This window comes from Euleptes europaea, chromosome 12, assembly GCF_029931775.1.
Source record: "Euleptes europaea isolate rEulEur1 chromosome 12, rEulEur1.hap1, whole genome shotgun sequence".
NCBI classification, from domain to species: domain Eukaryota; kingdom Metazoa; phylum Chordata; class Lepidosauria; order Squamata; family Sphaerodactylidae; genus Euleptes; species Euleptes europaea.
Window position 1 is genome coordinate 55,760,248 of NC_079323.1, and position 16,278 is coordinate 55,776,525.

The window sequence follows — 16,278 nt, forward strand, 5'->3', positions numbered from 1 at the left end:
TCAGTGGAGGCAGAAAAGTGTGTGGGTGGAGGAAAGAATAAATTGAAAGCAGAAGCATCACAAATACAGCCTGGGGCCATCACCTGCCCCCCCAAAACCTCTTCATTTGGCCCCCACAAGTCCCCCCTCTGCTCAGACACCCCCAGCCCCGGTCCACCTCCTTCCTGGATAGGGTTGCCAGCTCCGGGTACCTGGAGATTTTGGGGGGTGGGGTGTCTGAGAAGGACGGGGTTTGGGGAGGGGAGGGACTTCAACGCCATGAATTGCCAAAGCTGTCGTATTGTTCGGGAAAACTGATCTCTATCGGCTGGAGATCAGTTGTAAATGTGGGAGATGTCCGGCCACCACCGGGAGGTTGGCAACCCTATGCCTGGAGTTGCGCATCAGCCTGAGTGGCAGTGTTTGGCTCCTCTCTACACAGACCCTCCCCTTCCTCCTAGTGCTGTGCTGGTACCAGCAGGCCCTCTCAGTGGGGAGGGTCAGCGACCGGTCCAGATCCTCGATGCTGCCACAGCCTGCTTGCTTTGGGGCAGCTGTGGAGAAAACAGGGGGCACACCTGGCCCCCATCCTGGCTCAACCCTCCACGTGATTTTCCAGTGGGGCTTTTGGAAGAAAACGGATGCCCCTGAGTTGCAGGAACACTGGGGAACCGTTCCCGAATCTATCCTCCAGGGAAAGCTTAGGAGGATCTTGAAGAATATGGTTGCCAACCTCCAGGTACTAGCTGGAGATTTCTCGCTATTATGACTGATCTCCAGCCGACAGAGATCAGTTCACCTGGGGAAAATGGCTGCTTTGGCCATTGCACTCTATGGCATTGAAGTCCCACCGGTGGTGAAGAGGGACCTGGCAACCCTAGGAACTGATCTCTATCGGCTGGAGATCAGTTGTTATTGCAAGGGGAAAGGACCACTTTGGCCATTGGACTCTATGGCATTGAAGTCCCTCCCCAAACCCGATTCATGAGGGGGTGGGGGGGAGTAAAGGGTGTATAGACACCAAAAACCTGTTCCCTGTTCTGTTCAGGGATGGCTTGTCTTTGGCAAAGAAAAATGGGGAAGGCGTGGTGGGCATTTGCCGGTTAAGGGGCCCTGGCAAAGAGCTTTTGGAATGACCCGCATTGCCGCACATTTCCCCTCATGACTAATGGCTGCGCTGTGCGCTTCTGAAAGCAATGCTGAGTCTCTGCTCTGAAACCCTGCAGGGGGATGAGAAGAAGCTTACTCGACAGAGGAGACTTTGGAGAGTACTCTTTGCTCGTAAAATTCATGGCATGCCGGAAGGTAAGTGGTTGGGGAAAGGGGTGCCATCCTCCAGGTGGGAAACAAAACAAGAAATAGTGTTGTAAATAGCAATATATAACTAAACCAAAACAACCCCAGGCTAAAGAATCAAGGCATTTATCAGGATATATACATAAATATAACAGGCATAAAGAACCTATAACTTACTATGAAACATAAATCCCCTAGATTTACAAAGAAACAACAATCCCAATCCCACTATGAGGTATAGAAATAACTGCAAAGTCAAGTAGGATGCATCCAATTCCCTGGGAGGATGTCAGCAACCGGAGATCACCAACACAAACAATTGGGGGAAGTCCAAAGGAGATAGGGAAATCCACAGGAGATCAATCGATCAGACGGGCATTCCAGATCCTGTGCAGAGTCCCGTTTTTGCCAAAGGCTTCATCAGTCCTGGATCCCTTCTTGCTTTTAAATAAGTCGATCCTTTAGTGTATCCAGTGTCTTTCTTTTCAAATATGCACAGCACTTTCTGCAACAATTTTCATGACATTGGCAACCCTCGGGGAATACTCTGGGGATTGCCTCCCGCTCGCACTTCAAAACCGAAACTTCTGGGGGCATATTTCACCCCACATCCTCTTGATTTCAGACTCCAGGATTATTGAGGGTGTTTGCCTGCTTTGGTATTACCCACTTTTATCTGGTGAACGGCAAACCTTTCCCAAAGTTTTTTTTCATCATTAGAGAAACACAAGAGTAAAAAGACAGTGAAAAGAAGCTATGCTTTCAAATTCAGTTCTTTCTATCAGAACATTCTGCTTCAAATGGGCAAAAAACCTCTGGGCATCTTCAAGTTAATTAACACCTAACTAGCTGTCCATTTTTTTTGGGGGGGAACCATTCAGCTATAATGCTCCGGGCATGAAAGATTAGGACTGATTTCCAAGTTACAATATCCCCCTGTACTCTGCAAGTGTTCTTTGACACATTTATGTAAAACAGAATTGCCACTTATGTGGGTGGTAACTCCTAAAACATTTTTTTTCTTGTGTTATGAATCCTCTGGTTTCCACTTGTGTCCCGGGCTTCTACATTGTGACTCCAGTTCAGTCCTGATACCCCTTTCGTTCCTGAGCAATTGGCTTATGGAACTGGCCGACACTAGATCTTGCAGCTGCCACACGACCTTAGCTGGACTGACAAGGAAAGGAGAGGAATCCAAGGAAGACCACTCCATCAATCTGGCCTGTCCTGGACTGCTCAGTAGACCCTCTAAGCTCAGAGGCACTCTACCCCCCAGCACCAGTTGCTGGGGTGGGGGGGAGGCCCACAGTTGATTGTTTCTGGTCTCTGTGCCCACTTTTCAGCTTTCTCCAACACTCCCTGTGACTGTCCAGGCGCTTTGCGCTGTGAGACACAAATTTTGTTGTTGCACACTTAGGCCAATTATCCACACACGAGTTTGCTGCTGACTTGCGATGTAAGCCGAAATGGTTATTCATGGCTTCAGATTACTGCTGTAAAGTCCAACGTTTTAGTTTATTCATTGCAATTTTAGTCCGCAGTAGCGGCAGAAGCCCACAACAATTGAGCGCTCCCCCGGCCATCATCGTTGTTTGTTGTGTCGCTGCTCCACACCCCAAGCCCACCCATCGGACATCCGCACGTTGCTCCTTTGATGGGGAAAGGGGAACAAAGGGTTACTCCTGTGAAAACCGCAGTTAGTGTGAAAACGCAAATAGGTGTCCATCTAAGTAAATTGATCTCTCGGAGTGAACGTTCCGGCAGACATGAACCACTTCTTATTTTTTTTTACTTTAAAGTCTCCAACATAGTGATTTTCTGGAGCTGGAAGGTTGCGTGGAGGGGATGAAGCGAGAGGGGAAAGTGTGTGTGGGGTTTCCAAGGGGGAAAAGGACAAAGGCCAACTGGGAAAGGGAAGAACGGCCGGGGAAGAAAAATGTTTTAAATGGGAGAAAAGAGAAAGTGAATAGGCAACAGGGATTTATAAAAGTTTCAAAAAAGAGAGTGAGAAGGCAAAGAAGAAGAAGAGCTGTCGGAAAGGGTGAGGAGAAGGAGCTCGCTGGCATTTTGCTGGGCACCCTCTGTGCCCTCAGATCTCTTCCCCCTGGCTGCAAGCCGGGCCGGCCGCTGCTGGAAGGAACCTGCGAGCTGGGCCTTTGCTTTCCGCAACCCTTGTCGCGGCTTGCCTTCCCCGAAGAAACCCACTGGCAGCTGGCTGGCTTGCCTACTGAGCACCCCACCACCACATTTCTCATCCCACTCCCTGCACCTGCTGAGTGCAATCCGCCAAGCAAGCTGAATGGGTTGCCCCAGTCTGCATGCCCTAATAATAATAATAAAACACACACACATATCCTGAAACTAAAACTGGAAAGCTGTAGGTTTCCAAACTCTTTCAGCCAAGATGCTTGGAGGATTTTTGCTTGGAGGGTGGGAAAGGGGGACGGGATTATCAGCGTTATGCGACCTTCTTTTCCAATTAGTTTTTGCAGAGGGAAACGATTGCTGGAGAGGGAGGAGAGTGGGAGGAGAGACTGAAGGGTTGGACGGGGAGAATTGGGCGGGGAGAATTGATCCGAACCCTGGGTTTTTCATGGAAAAAGGGCACTTTGAAGGCGGGGCAGAATCCAGGTTCACGGCAAGACAGGTTTCTGATAATGTGGGGATAAGGTGAATTTTGTGCTCAAACCCGAAGCCGTCATGAATAATTAAAAATTAGCCATGGGGCAACACAGCCTGGAAAGCACAGCAAATCGGCATGAATAGTTGGCCTTATAGTCTGTATTGTTTTGTTGTCTTGTTCTTGTCACCCACAGCCAGCCAGCAGTCAGATGCATGTGTGCCAGCAACAAGCCAGGAGAAGGAGGAAGAGGTGGGCCCCAGCCTCAAGGAAGGTAATCTCACCCAAAGCCATCCACCTGAAAACCAGAACCTTCTGTCCAAGATTAGCCTAGCCCTAGATATGGTACCAAATCCCTTAGCACAAACTTTCATCATATCCCAAACAGAAACTCAGTTTGCTACAGAACCCAGGATTGAAAACCAGTCCACTGAATGTCAGCAGCCGAGCATCTGGGAGATATTTGATGCAGGCAGATCTTCATGGGGGTGTCGGGGGAGTGTGACGGGTGACTAGACACAAAAATCTTCATCCCATGCTGTTCAGGGATGGCTTGTCCTGTAGCAAAGGAAAATGGGGAGGGGTTGGCAGGCATTTGCCGGTCATGGGGGCCCTGGCAAAGGGAATGACCCCCATTGCCCCACATTTCCCCCCATGCCTGATGGCTGCGCTGTGCGATTCTGAAGGTGATGCTGAATCTCTGCTCTGAAACCCTGCAGGGGGAGAAGAGGGGGCTACGTCGAACAAAGCGAGTTTGGAGAGATTTGTTTGCATACGGATTTTAGCCGTGGGGCAACACAGCCTTGAAAGCACGGCAAATCGCCATGAATAATTGGCCTTATAGTCTGTATTGTATTGTTGTCTTGTTCTTGTCACCCACAGACAGCCAGGATTCAGCCCTGCAGGGAGAAAAGAGGGGGCTACCTAGAACAAAACGAGTGTGGAGAGATTTGTGCGAACTCGAATTTTCCGACAGACCGGAAGGTAGGTGGTTGGGGAGAGGGGTGCCAACCTCCAGGGGGGCCTAGAGACCTCCTTGAATCGCAACTGACCTCCAGACAACAGAGATCAGCTCCCCTGGAGAAAATGGATGCTTTGGAGGGAGGGATGTATGGCATTATACCCTGATGAGGTCCCTCCCCAAACCCTGCCCTCCTGAGGTCCCCACCCCATGAATCTCCAGGAATTTCCCAGACCCAGAATTGGCAACCCTCGAGGAATGCTCTGGGGATTGCCTGCTGCTCGCACTCAGAGCCCTTCATATTTTAGCACCAAAACCCATATCCTCTTGATTTCAGATACCAAGATTATGGGCCACCTTTGCTTTCCCCCTTTTACTTCCCCCTTTTATCTGGTAGACTGCAACCTTTCTCAAAGTTTGTTTTTCATCATTAAAGAAACACTAGAGTAAACAGACAGTCAAAAGAAGCTGTGTTCGCAAGTTCAGTTCTCGCACAATTGTTGTTGTGTTGTAGTTAGGGCTGTCGATTCCGTTCGGCCCAAACTGAAAAACAGCCGAATTTCCCCTGATTTAGCGGTTTTTAGTTCGGGATGAACCAAACTAAAAAATGGCGGGAACACGGGGGAGCCGAATTCAGCAAGTTCGGGAGTTCACGAATAAATCCGGCAAATTCGGGGACATCAGTAAGCAGCATCACCGCCAGTAAGCAGCATTCTTCTCCCCCGGCCAATCGGTGGCCAAGCTGGGTCTTCTTCTGGCCAATCAGTCAGGATTGAGTACTGGAGGTACTCAGCTGATGTGCGGCCCAGCAGGGAAGAGAGAGAGAGAGAAATCCTCGTGTGTGTGTGTGTGTGTGTGTGTGGGGGTGCTTGTGCACATTTGCTCCTTTCCAAGGCTGCAGGGGGTGCATTTTTTGGGGTGCAGACCCCAAAGTTTCAGCGGAGCGTTAGACAAGTCTTCTTAAGAGACCCCCCCAAGTTTTGTAAACATTGGGTCAGGGGGTCCCGAGATATGGGCTCCCCCCTTTTCTCTTTCCGAGGCTGCAGGGGGTGCATTTTTTGGGGTACAGACCCCAAACTTTCAGCAGAGCTTTAGATGAGCCTTCTTGAGAGACCACCAAGTTTTGTAAACATTGGGTCAGGGGTCCCGAGATATGGGCTCCACCCCTTTTCCCTCTCCCTTTTCCATTTCCATGGCTGCAGGGGGCGCATTTTTGTGGGTACAGACTCCAAACTTTCAGTGGAGCTTCAGAGAAGCCATCTTAAGAGACTCCCCAAGTTTTGCAAACATTGGGTCAGGGCCCTTCGAGATATGGGCTTTCCCCTTTTCCCTATTGGGATGAATGGATCACCCGATCCTGTATGCATCTCATAGAGCAAAACGTCCCATGCTTAAATGGAATCGTGTTGGATTACCCAGTCCCAGCCCCTCCTGATGGAACAGAAGACAGCCACAGTAAGACCCCTTGGGGGGCTTTAATCTATATTTTTTCTCCTGTGTGTGTGTGTGGGAGAAAGCAGAGTCTTTGTGTGTGTGGGGAGGGAGCAGTTTCTGTGGGTGGGTGGGGGGAAGCCAAAGGGGGCTTTCGCCCATTCTGCCTGGGGTGTGTGTGCCCCCTCGAGTCTCTCTCTCCCTGGTTTGAGGAGGGGCTTCAGATGTGTTCTCAGGTTTTCCCTCATTCATAAGATTGGTTAGGTCTATTTTGATGCTTGCTCAAAACTGATTTTCAAATGGTGACTTAAAGAATGCATTTGCCTGGTCCCGAGACCGATGCAAAAGGGGAAAATCCACCCCCTCCTGCTCCTTATGCATAGCTAGCTGCCTCTGTCCCTTTCCATGCTTTGCACAGTTGCAAAGGTGTTGCTTTACTTGTTTGTGTTGCTTTGCAGTTGTGTGGCTTTGCAGTTGTGTTGCTTTGCAAACTTCTCAGCTGTTTTTCAGGGCTGGGAGCTTTGGGCGTGGGCAGCAAGCTCTGCTCAGAGATGCACATTAAGGGTGGGGGGACCCCTTTCGGGGCCCATATCTCAGCCCCCCTGACCCAATCTTTACAAAACTTGGGGGGTCTGGCAAGAAGGGTCCTTTGAAGCTCCGCTGAAAGTTTGGGACCTCTACCCCCAAAAATGCCCCCCCAGAGCCGCGGAAAGGAGCGGTTGTGTTTTTAATGGCTTTATTTGGCCAATTTTTTTTCCTGAACTTTGAATTCCCGCAGAATTGCACGGACCCGAAATGGGGGAGATCGGACTTCGGCACATCCCAAATCGAAACGGGCCGAATTCAGCCGAATACGAACTATACCGAATTTTTTTTAATTCAACAGCCCTAGTTGTAGTGCTACCTATATCCAGCCAAAAGACACCAGTCTTTGCACCAGAGGAGGTGGAGGGGGAAACTGGCCATGAGGGAGACAGGAGGAGGCTGACAAAGAGAGCTTGGAGAATGTTGTTCTCCAACAGGGTATCGGACATTCCAGAAGGTAGGTGCTTGGGGAGAGGGGTGCCAACCTTCGGGGGGCGGGCTGGAGATTTCCTGGAATGGCAACTGATCTCCAGACTACAGAGATGAGTTCCCCTGGAGAAAATTGATGCTTTGGAGGGTGCGCTGTATGGGTTCATATCCTGCTGAGGTCCCTCCCCAAACCCTGCCCACCTGAGGTCTCAACCCCATGAATCTCTAGGAATTTCCCAGATCCAGGATCGGCAACCCTCGGGGAATACTCTGGGGATTGCCTCCTGCTCACATTTGAAGACCTTCAGTCTTAAGTTTCTGGGGTTTTTTGTCAGCCACAATGCCCATATCCTCTTGATTTCAGATACCAAGATTACTGATGTGCCTTTGCTTTCTTTGGGATTACCCCCTTTTATCTGGGGAACTGAAACCTTTCTCAACATTTGTTTTTCACCGTGAAAGAAACACGAGAGTAAAAAGACAGTGAAAAGAAGCTGTGCTTGCAAGTTCAGTTCTCGCACGCTTATTGTTTGTGTTGTAGAGTCCTTGACACCAACACCCAGCGATGAATCGGCAGAGTTTGTGATGGAGAATGAGGAGGCGGAGGCAGAGGTGGAGACAGGCCACGAGCAAGGTAATCGCACCCATTTGGGCCTCACGGTCCTTGCAAGGGCCGCAGGGCCTTTTGGACCTTGTTAGAAGTAGCCCTATTGTTGCAAAGGGTTCCCCATAACAGGTCAAGCTTCGGGGTGACAAAAATGTAGGTCTGCCACTCCTTGTCTGGCTGAGGCTGCCCCACCTGGCTCTCCTCTTAGCTCTGTTGTGGCCCCACCCACCCCTTCCCCCTTCGTGGTAGGATGCCCTGGCTTGTGACACCCTCTCAGACTGGGAGGGGGTTGATCCAGGCCATCCCCTGTTACAACCAAAGGGACCCCACTGGGGGAATTGAAGAGGGAAGGGCTCCTCTTGAGCAGCGGCAAACGCGCAAGAGCCAGGTTGGGGGCTGTTGTTGACCACACCCCCATGTGCCCAGTAAGATGGGTTTTTGGTTCATCTCAGACTGGCGGGGGTGGGGTGGGGGCTGATCTAGGCTGTTCCCTCTTGCAACCAAAAGGATACTGCTAGGGTTGCCTGGTCTCTCTTTGGGAGATTTTGGGGTGGGGCCTGGGGAGGCAGGGTTTGGTGAGGGGAGGGACTTCAAGGCCATAGAGTCCAGTGGCCAAAGCGGCCATAAGGGAGACAAGAGGAGGCTGACTCGTACAAAGAGAGCTTGGAGAGTGTTGTTCTCCAACAGGGTATCGGACATTCCAGAAGGTAGGTGCTTGGGGAGAGGGGTGCCAACCTCCGGGGGGGCGGGCTGGAGATTTCCTGGAATGGCAACTGATCTCCAGACTACAGAGATGAGTTCCCCTGGAGAAAATGGAAGCTTTGGAGGGTGCACTGCATGGGTTCATATCCTGCTGAGGTCCCTCCCCAAACCCTGCCCTCCTGAGGTCTCCACCCCAATGAATCTCCAGGAATTTCCCAGATCCAGAATCGGCAACCCTCGGGGAATAAGTGGGGATTGCCTCCTGCTCACATTTGAAGCCCTTCAGTCTTAAGTTTCTGGGGGTATTTGTCAGCCACAATGCCCATATCATCTTGATTTCAGGTACCAAGGTTACTGATGTGCCTTTGCTTTCTTTGGGATTGCCCCCTTTTATCTGGGGAACTGAAACCTTTCTCAACATTTGTTTTTCATCGTGAAAGAAACACGAGAGTAAAAAGACAGTGAAAAGAAGCTGTGCTCACAAGTTCAGTTCTCGCACGCTTATTGTTTGTGTTGTAGAGTCCTTGACACCAACACCCAGCGATGAATCGGCAGAGTTTGTGATGGCGAACGAGGAGGCGGAGATGGAGGCAGAAGTGGAGACAGGCCACGAGCAAGGTAATCGCACCCATTTGGGCCTCACGGTCCTTGCAAGGGCCGCAGGGCCTTTTGGACCTTGTTAGAAGTTGCCCTATTGTTGCAAAGGGTTCCCCATAACAGGTCAAGCTTCGGGGTGACAAAAATGTAGGTCTGCCACTCCTTGTCTGGCTGAGGCTGCCCCACCTGGCTCTCCTCTTAGCTCTGTTGTGGCCTCACCCCACCCCTTCCCCCTTCGTGGTAGGATGCCCTGGGTTGTGACACCCTCTCAGACTGGGAGGGGGCTGATCCAGGCCATCCCCTGTTGCAACCAAAGGGACCCCGCTGGGGGAATTGAAGAGGGAAGGGCTCCTCTTGGGCAGTGGCAAATGCGCAAGAGCCAGGTTGGGGGCTGTTGTTGATCTCCTGCAATGGCAACTGATCTCAAGATTGCAGAGATTAGTTCCCCTGGAGAAAATTGATGCTTTGGAGGGTGGGCTGTATGGGTTCATATCCTGCTGAGGTCCCTCCCCAATTCCTGCCCTCCTGAGGTCCCCACCCCATGAATCTCCAGGAATTTCCCAGAACCAGAATTGGCAACCCTCGAGGAATTCTCTGGGGATTGCCTCCTGCTCGCACTCAGAGCCCTTCATATTTCAGCACCAAAACCCATATCCTCTTGATTTCAGATACCAAAGTTATTGACCGCCTTTGCTTTCCCCCTTTCCCCCCTTTTATCTGGTGGACTGAAATCTTTCCCAAAGTTTGTTTTTTCATCATTAAAGAAACACAAGAGTAAACAGACAGTCAAAAGAAGATGTGTTCGCAAGTTCATTTCTCGCACAATTGTTCTTGTGTTGTAGTGTTCTTGCTACCTATGTCCAGCCAAAAGTCACCAGTCTTTGCACTAGAGGAGGTGGAGGTGGAAACTGGCAATAAGGGAGACAAGAGGGGGCTGACTCGAACAAAGAGAGCTTGGAGAGTGTTGCTCTCCAACAGGGTATCGGACGTGCCAGAAGGTAGGTGGTTGGGGAGAGGGCTGCCAACCTCCGGGGGTGGGGGTTGTCAGCACTTGCCCTAGTCAGAACCAATAACCACGACAGGAGACACAGGCCTGACATTTTGCTTTCCTTAGGGCCCCCTCCCAGTTGGCAAGGGGGATGGTTTATTGGGGTAGACGTTGTGGAAGGCGTGCATTAAGTTTGGGGCGGAGACATTTTGTGTTTTTATTTATTTATTAAAGCAGGGGGGAAGTGTTTTTAGCGAACTAGATACTGTAGAGACTTATGATGTATATGAGAGTTTAGAATTTTAGACACTTTGAAATGTTTTTCCCTTTTTACTATTATAGGCTGCTTAGGGGGTGGTTCCGGGTGCCAATTTGAGGAGGCGACATGAGGTTTGAGGAGATTAACATGGAAAACAGGGTGGATAAGCTTTAGGGTTTTTGGAAGAGCCAGTTTCACAGTGACGGGGTTAATTATTTGGGAGATGGGATATGGCCCCACGTACTTGGCACTGAGTTTATGGCAAGGTTGGGTGGACTGCAGATTTTTGGTGGAAAGGTACACTAAGTTGCCCACTTGAAAGTTTTTACTGGGAGAACGATGTTTATTTGCTTGAGTTTTGTATTTGCGCTTGGCCCTGTCTAGATTTTTTACTAGCCAGGGCCAGGTGTTGCAGATGGCTTGAGTTTAGGCATTTACTTTGATACTTTCCTCCACCCCCGTTATATTTACATGAGCAATGGGGCCGAAATTTTGACTATAAATTACATAGAATGGACTAAAACTAGTAGACTGATGCACAGCATTATTGTAAGCATACTTTGTAAAAGGCAACAATTTAACTTAATTATTTTGATGGTAATTGACATAACAGCGTAAATAACACTTTAGGACAGCATTAACATGTTTAGTTTGCCCATTTGTTTGGGGGTGATAAGCGCTAGACAAACTTTGCTTTACTTCCACTAACTTGAGAAATGCCTTTTAAAATTTAGCCACGTAGCTACTTTTGCGGTTGCAAATTATTTTACGCGGAAAGGAATGTAGACGGACAACATGTGACAGGAAAAGGCGGGCCAACCTGGGGGCAGACGGAATACCTGCACATGGAACCAAATGTACCTGTTTGGAAAATAAATTAGTAATAACCCAAAGTACAGTTTTTCCTTCACTCAGAGGGAGGTCAGTCATGAAATACATGCCAATTTCCAGGGTCTGTTTTTGGGCAAAGTTTTTGCTAACTTGCGGGTTTGTTGAACGCTACGAGACGGGACGAAAGATGGGATGAACAGAGGTAATTTATAGTTTTTGGGCTGTTGAGGATGCGTGCTATTTTGCGCCCGTTCGTGGGCTAGACGCTCCCTCTCCGTTTGTTTTGCTTGAGCTTTTGCATTGGCCTTAGCTGTAGATTGTGCTTGCTCCTTTGCTTTTTTGCGCTTAGCTAGGTTTAGGTTAGCTGCTAGCTTGGCGGTTAGCGCCGCGGTAATGAGTGGAAGGGTTTTTTGTTTTAAAATGTAAAGGAGCTTTGCGCGCTGATTTTGCAGGTTTAACATTGGTTGGATTTGTACTGCCAAGGCCGCCGCATTTGCACTGAAATTGGGGGTGAGATGCGTGGTAAGTTTTGCCACGGAAATAGTGGTTGCAGTGTGGCTTTGGAAGAGGGCAGCCACTTGTATGGCTAATGCTTTTGCCTTTGCTTGGCAAAGCTTGGAGGGTGGTGCGACCGGAGTCGCCATGTTGGTTGAACAGATTGGGGCTGCAGTTGAAGTTAGTTGCGTTTTACAAGTAGTGAGTTTGGCCAACAGGCTAGTTAACAGTTGTAAATTTTTAGCTGTTAATTGAGCATAATTTACTAATTAATTGAGGGTTTGAAGGTTTTGACAGGCGCTGGCATTTGCAATGTTAGACGTTTAGGGGACCGTTGCAGCTAGGGAACGCCATTGAGCTTGGACTAGTTTAGTTAAGTGGTTTACTTTTGTATTGGTTTGATATAGCTTAGCTATAACATTTTGTAAACGCTTGGGGTTGTTAGTTGGCGTTTTTAAAGGAAGGGACTACTGATGGAAGCCTTTTAGGGCTTCCAGCAGGAACCCTCTACCCGGGGATTAGATCCACTGAGCCCGGGGCGAACCACACGGGGTTCCAGCCATGGTTAGATTACTTGGAGAGCACTGCCGTTGCTCCCATCCGAGTGGCAGGCGAACCCTCCGGGGCTCCAGCCTGACAGATGGAAAGGTTAAGATTGCTGTCTGAATGTCAGCACTTGCCCTAGTCAGAACCAATAACAATGACAGGAAACACACTGGTCCAAAGAAAATGGTTTAGTGGCAGCATAGGTAAACAGAGCATACAAGATCTAAGACAGCAATGAAGGGCACTGGGATACACTTGGCTATATAAAAGCATAGAAAAAAGCATTCAGCATTCAGCAGCCCAGGACAAGCTCAAAACAGTCTATTTCAAAACAGTCTAAAAATGCCTCCGTTCTCACGGAGTATTGTCTACTTCAAAAAGTCCAAAAATGCAAAACAATCCTTGGGAGCGAGTTGGTGAGAAAGCAAAACTAAGACACAGGCCTGACAGGGGTGGAGATCTCCTGGAATGGCAACTGATTTCCAGGAGACAGAGATCATTTCCCCTGGAGAAAATGGCCACTTTGGCAATTGGACTCTATGGCATTGAAGGCCCCCCCTCTCCAAACCTGCCCTCATCAGGCTCCACCCACAGAATCTCCAGATATTTCCCAACCTTAAGCTGGCAACTCTAGGCGTAAGCATTATTCCTTTCTTGTTCCTGCAGAGCCCAAGAAATCAAGCAAGAAGAGATCCATCTTCCAAAGGCTCTGTTGTTGTGGCAGCAGGAGAAAAGAGTTTGAAGTAATTGAGGAATGCTGGGATGCCGGCTGCTAAACTACCTGTCGAAGTAAGATGTGCTAAAAGCAATACGGGATTGCCCACTGGAAACCAGGGCAGAGCTGAAGAGAGTAGAAGAAGAGTTGATTTTTTACAAGCCGACTTTCTCTACCCTATAAGGGAGACTCAAACTGCCTTACAATCACCTTCCCTTCCCATCCCCACAACAGACACCCTGTGACACCCCTAACAGAGCTGTGACTAGTCAGGGTCACCCAGCTGGCTTCGTGTGTAGGAGTGGGGATATCAACCCACTTCACCAGATTAGCCTCCACCGCTCACGTGGAGGAGTGGGGAATCAAACCCGGTTCTCCAGATCAGAGTCCACCGTTCCAAACCACCGTTCTTAACCACTACACCGCACTGGCTCTCCTACTACACCAGGCTGGCTCTCGTGCTGGGAGAAGCTAGAAGGAGCCAGGAATGCCAATTGCCTTTTGCACGGGCTCCATCGCAATGCGTTACAGGACCAAAAAAAAAAAAACAGGGAGGAAAATGTGGCATGGGTTCTTCATTAACGTCTCTAGGCCCAAATAGACTACTCTGGGATTGAAATGACAGCCCCCGCCCCCCGGGTTAGGGTTGCCAGGCCCCTCTTTGTCACCGGCGGGAGGTTTTGGGGACCGAGCCTGAGGAGGGCAGGGTTTGGGGAGGGACTTCCATGCCATAGAGTCCTATTGCCAAAGCGGCCATTTTCTCCAGGGGAACTGATCTCTATCGGCTGGAGATCAGTTGTAATAGCAGGAGATCTGCAGCTAGTACCTGGGGGTTAACACTGAGAAATTGCTACTTATGCTGATAAACGTGTAGTTAAGGGAACAAACAGCACCACAGCTCAATTCATGAAAAACTATTATGTAATTATCATAACATAGGAAAAAAAACTTAAAGCATACACGCAGGTATGAAGACAGTCCGGAACCCCAAATATAATGGAACAGGGGTGTGTCCACAGGAAAGTTCCATATAGAAACACAGTAGGTGAGAAGACCAGCTGTCTCACTGTCGGGGATCCTCCCGAAACTCCAAAGTAAATAAATACAGGTTGCTTCACCGTTTTCCAAATAACGAAAAATTCTGGATAATGTTTCCAAGATGATTCAAAATAATTCAAATTGAAATGAAACGATCTTTCCGGATAATGGAATCGTTTCGCAGTCAGTCGCTTCTTCAGTCAAGGTCTTTGTATTTTTTTGTATTTTTTCAGGTACAGAGTCCTCTGCAATGAATAATACAACCCCACAATAATCTCTAATAATACAAAAAATTCAAAAAATATTCAATTATCTACAAATATACATATATCTCTTACCCAGAGGTGACCAGCGACCCATAGGGCTTCTTATTATCTCTGATGGCTGGTATCAAATCACGCCTGAATCCTCATTATAACCAAAATAGTCTACCTGCACAGCTGAAACGGATTAAAGCCTTAAAGGAAACTTGTCAAGTCAAACTCACTATTAAGTCCTAAAGGTGCTAGAGATTTAAATAAGTGGATGTATCTCATCTCCTTTTGGTGTAAAATCTTCATAACATCTTGATGTTGATATGGGCGAGGTCTATACTGCCAAAGGGCAAAAAACAGGATGTCATTTTCAGAGTGGCCCTGTTGGATGTAATGTTCAGTGAGCGGAGCCTCCAGAGTTTTTGAGCGGATCCTTGTTCTATGCTCGCTAATGCGTATTTTTAATTGGCGGGAGGTGGAGCCTATGTAAATTTTTAAACAGGGACATAAGACCGCGTATATAACATTTTTAGAAAGACAATTAGTGAATTGCTGTAAGGAATATTTAAAATTGAAACTGGAGGAACTGACCTCCTTAATGGGCAGACTGTATGGGCACATTGCACACGTGCCGCATTTGTGATGCCCCCGAATATTAACCTATGTTATGATAATTACATAATAGTTTTTCATGAATTGAGCTGTGGTGCTGTTTGTTCCCTTAAGTACCTGGGGGTTGGCAACCCTACCCAGAGTGGAATGAGGGTCCCTAGGAAGAGAATCGGTGCTCGGGGACCGAAATGACGGGTGGGCAAAGAGAGGCTACTGGGGGGGCAATCTTGTCATTCCATCTCTTTTTCGTACAACCCTTTCGAAGTGTCCCCCCTGCTCTTGCAGGAAGTTCTCATCTCGTGGGAGGACTGCAGCCCGGCCTCACAGAGGACACGCACAGCCAGCACGGCCTGGATAAGCATGGAGAGCTCTGCGCATGAGCAGAGGCCAGATGGCCCCACCAATCAACTGAGGAGACAGGCCAGAGAGAGAAAGAGAGAGGAAGAGGAGGAGGCGGGCCCAGCCTACAGTGAGGGGGAAACTTGTCAATGATCTCAGGGCAGCTGGGACCATAGTCACCATGAAAACCGTTGGTAGCACACTAGCCGTGAAGGACTGAGTTCTTGCAGTGCCCGCAAGTTCCCCTTGCTCAAGACAGCACATGTACAGGCCCGTCTGCAGTTTGCCAATGTACATCTGAATGCCCCAGTTCTCCTCTGGGTCATTCAGATGTGCATTGGCAAACTGCACATGGGCCTGTACATGTGCTGTCTTGAGCAAGGGGACCTTGCGGGCTCTGAAGGATCTCAGTCTCTCACGGCGTAGTGTGTTACCAACTGTTTGCATGGTGACTATGGTCCCAGCTGCCCTGAGATCATTGACAAGTTCCCCCCGTGTAGTTCTGGGCTGCTTCATCACCGTTCTCATGATCATTGCAACTCCACGAGATGAGATCTTGCATGGAGCCCCAGACTGAGGGAGGTTGAGGGTTGGGGTTGGGGTTAGGGTTAGGATCTGGCTGGTTGATGGGGGGTCAAATACTTATTTCCCTCATTATAATGCACGTCAATCTCTGACTCTGGGGTTTTTCCTGTTGTTATTCTGTCTCTCACAGCTACCACAAACCTACCATTACAATTATGGACTGGTCATTTCTTTGTCAGAGGGCAAACGGGCAAACTTAGCAGGGGATCAAATACTGTGGTTCCCTCACTGTAAGTCCTTCCCCTCTCACCACCACGGCTACTGGAGCAGAGCTGACCACAGGCGAAAAGGACAGGGAGGCGCTGACTCCCCCCTCACGTTATCGTTGCACGCAAAATGCACCTGTGACTGTACCTATTACTCGTATTGTTGTTGTTATTGCAGTTTTGATTGTAGTGGTATTATGGCA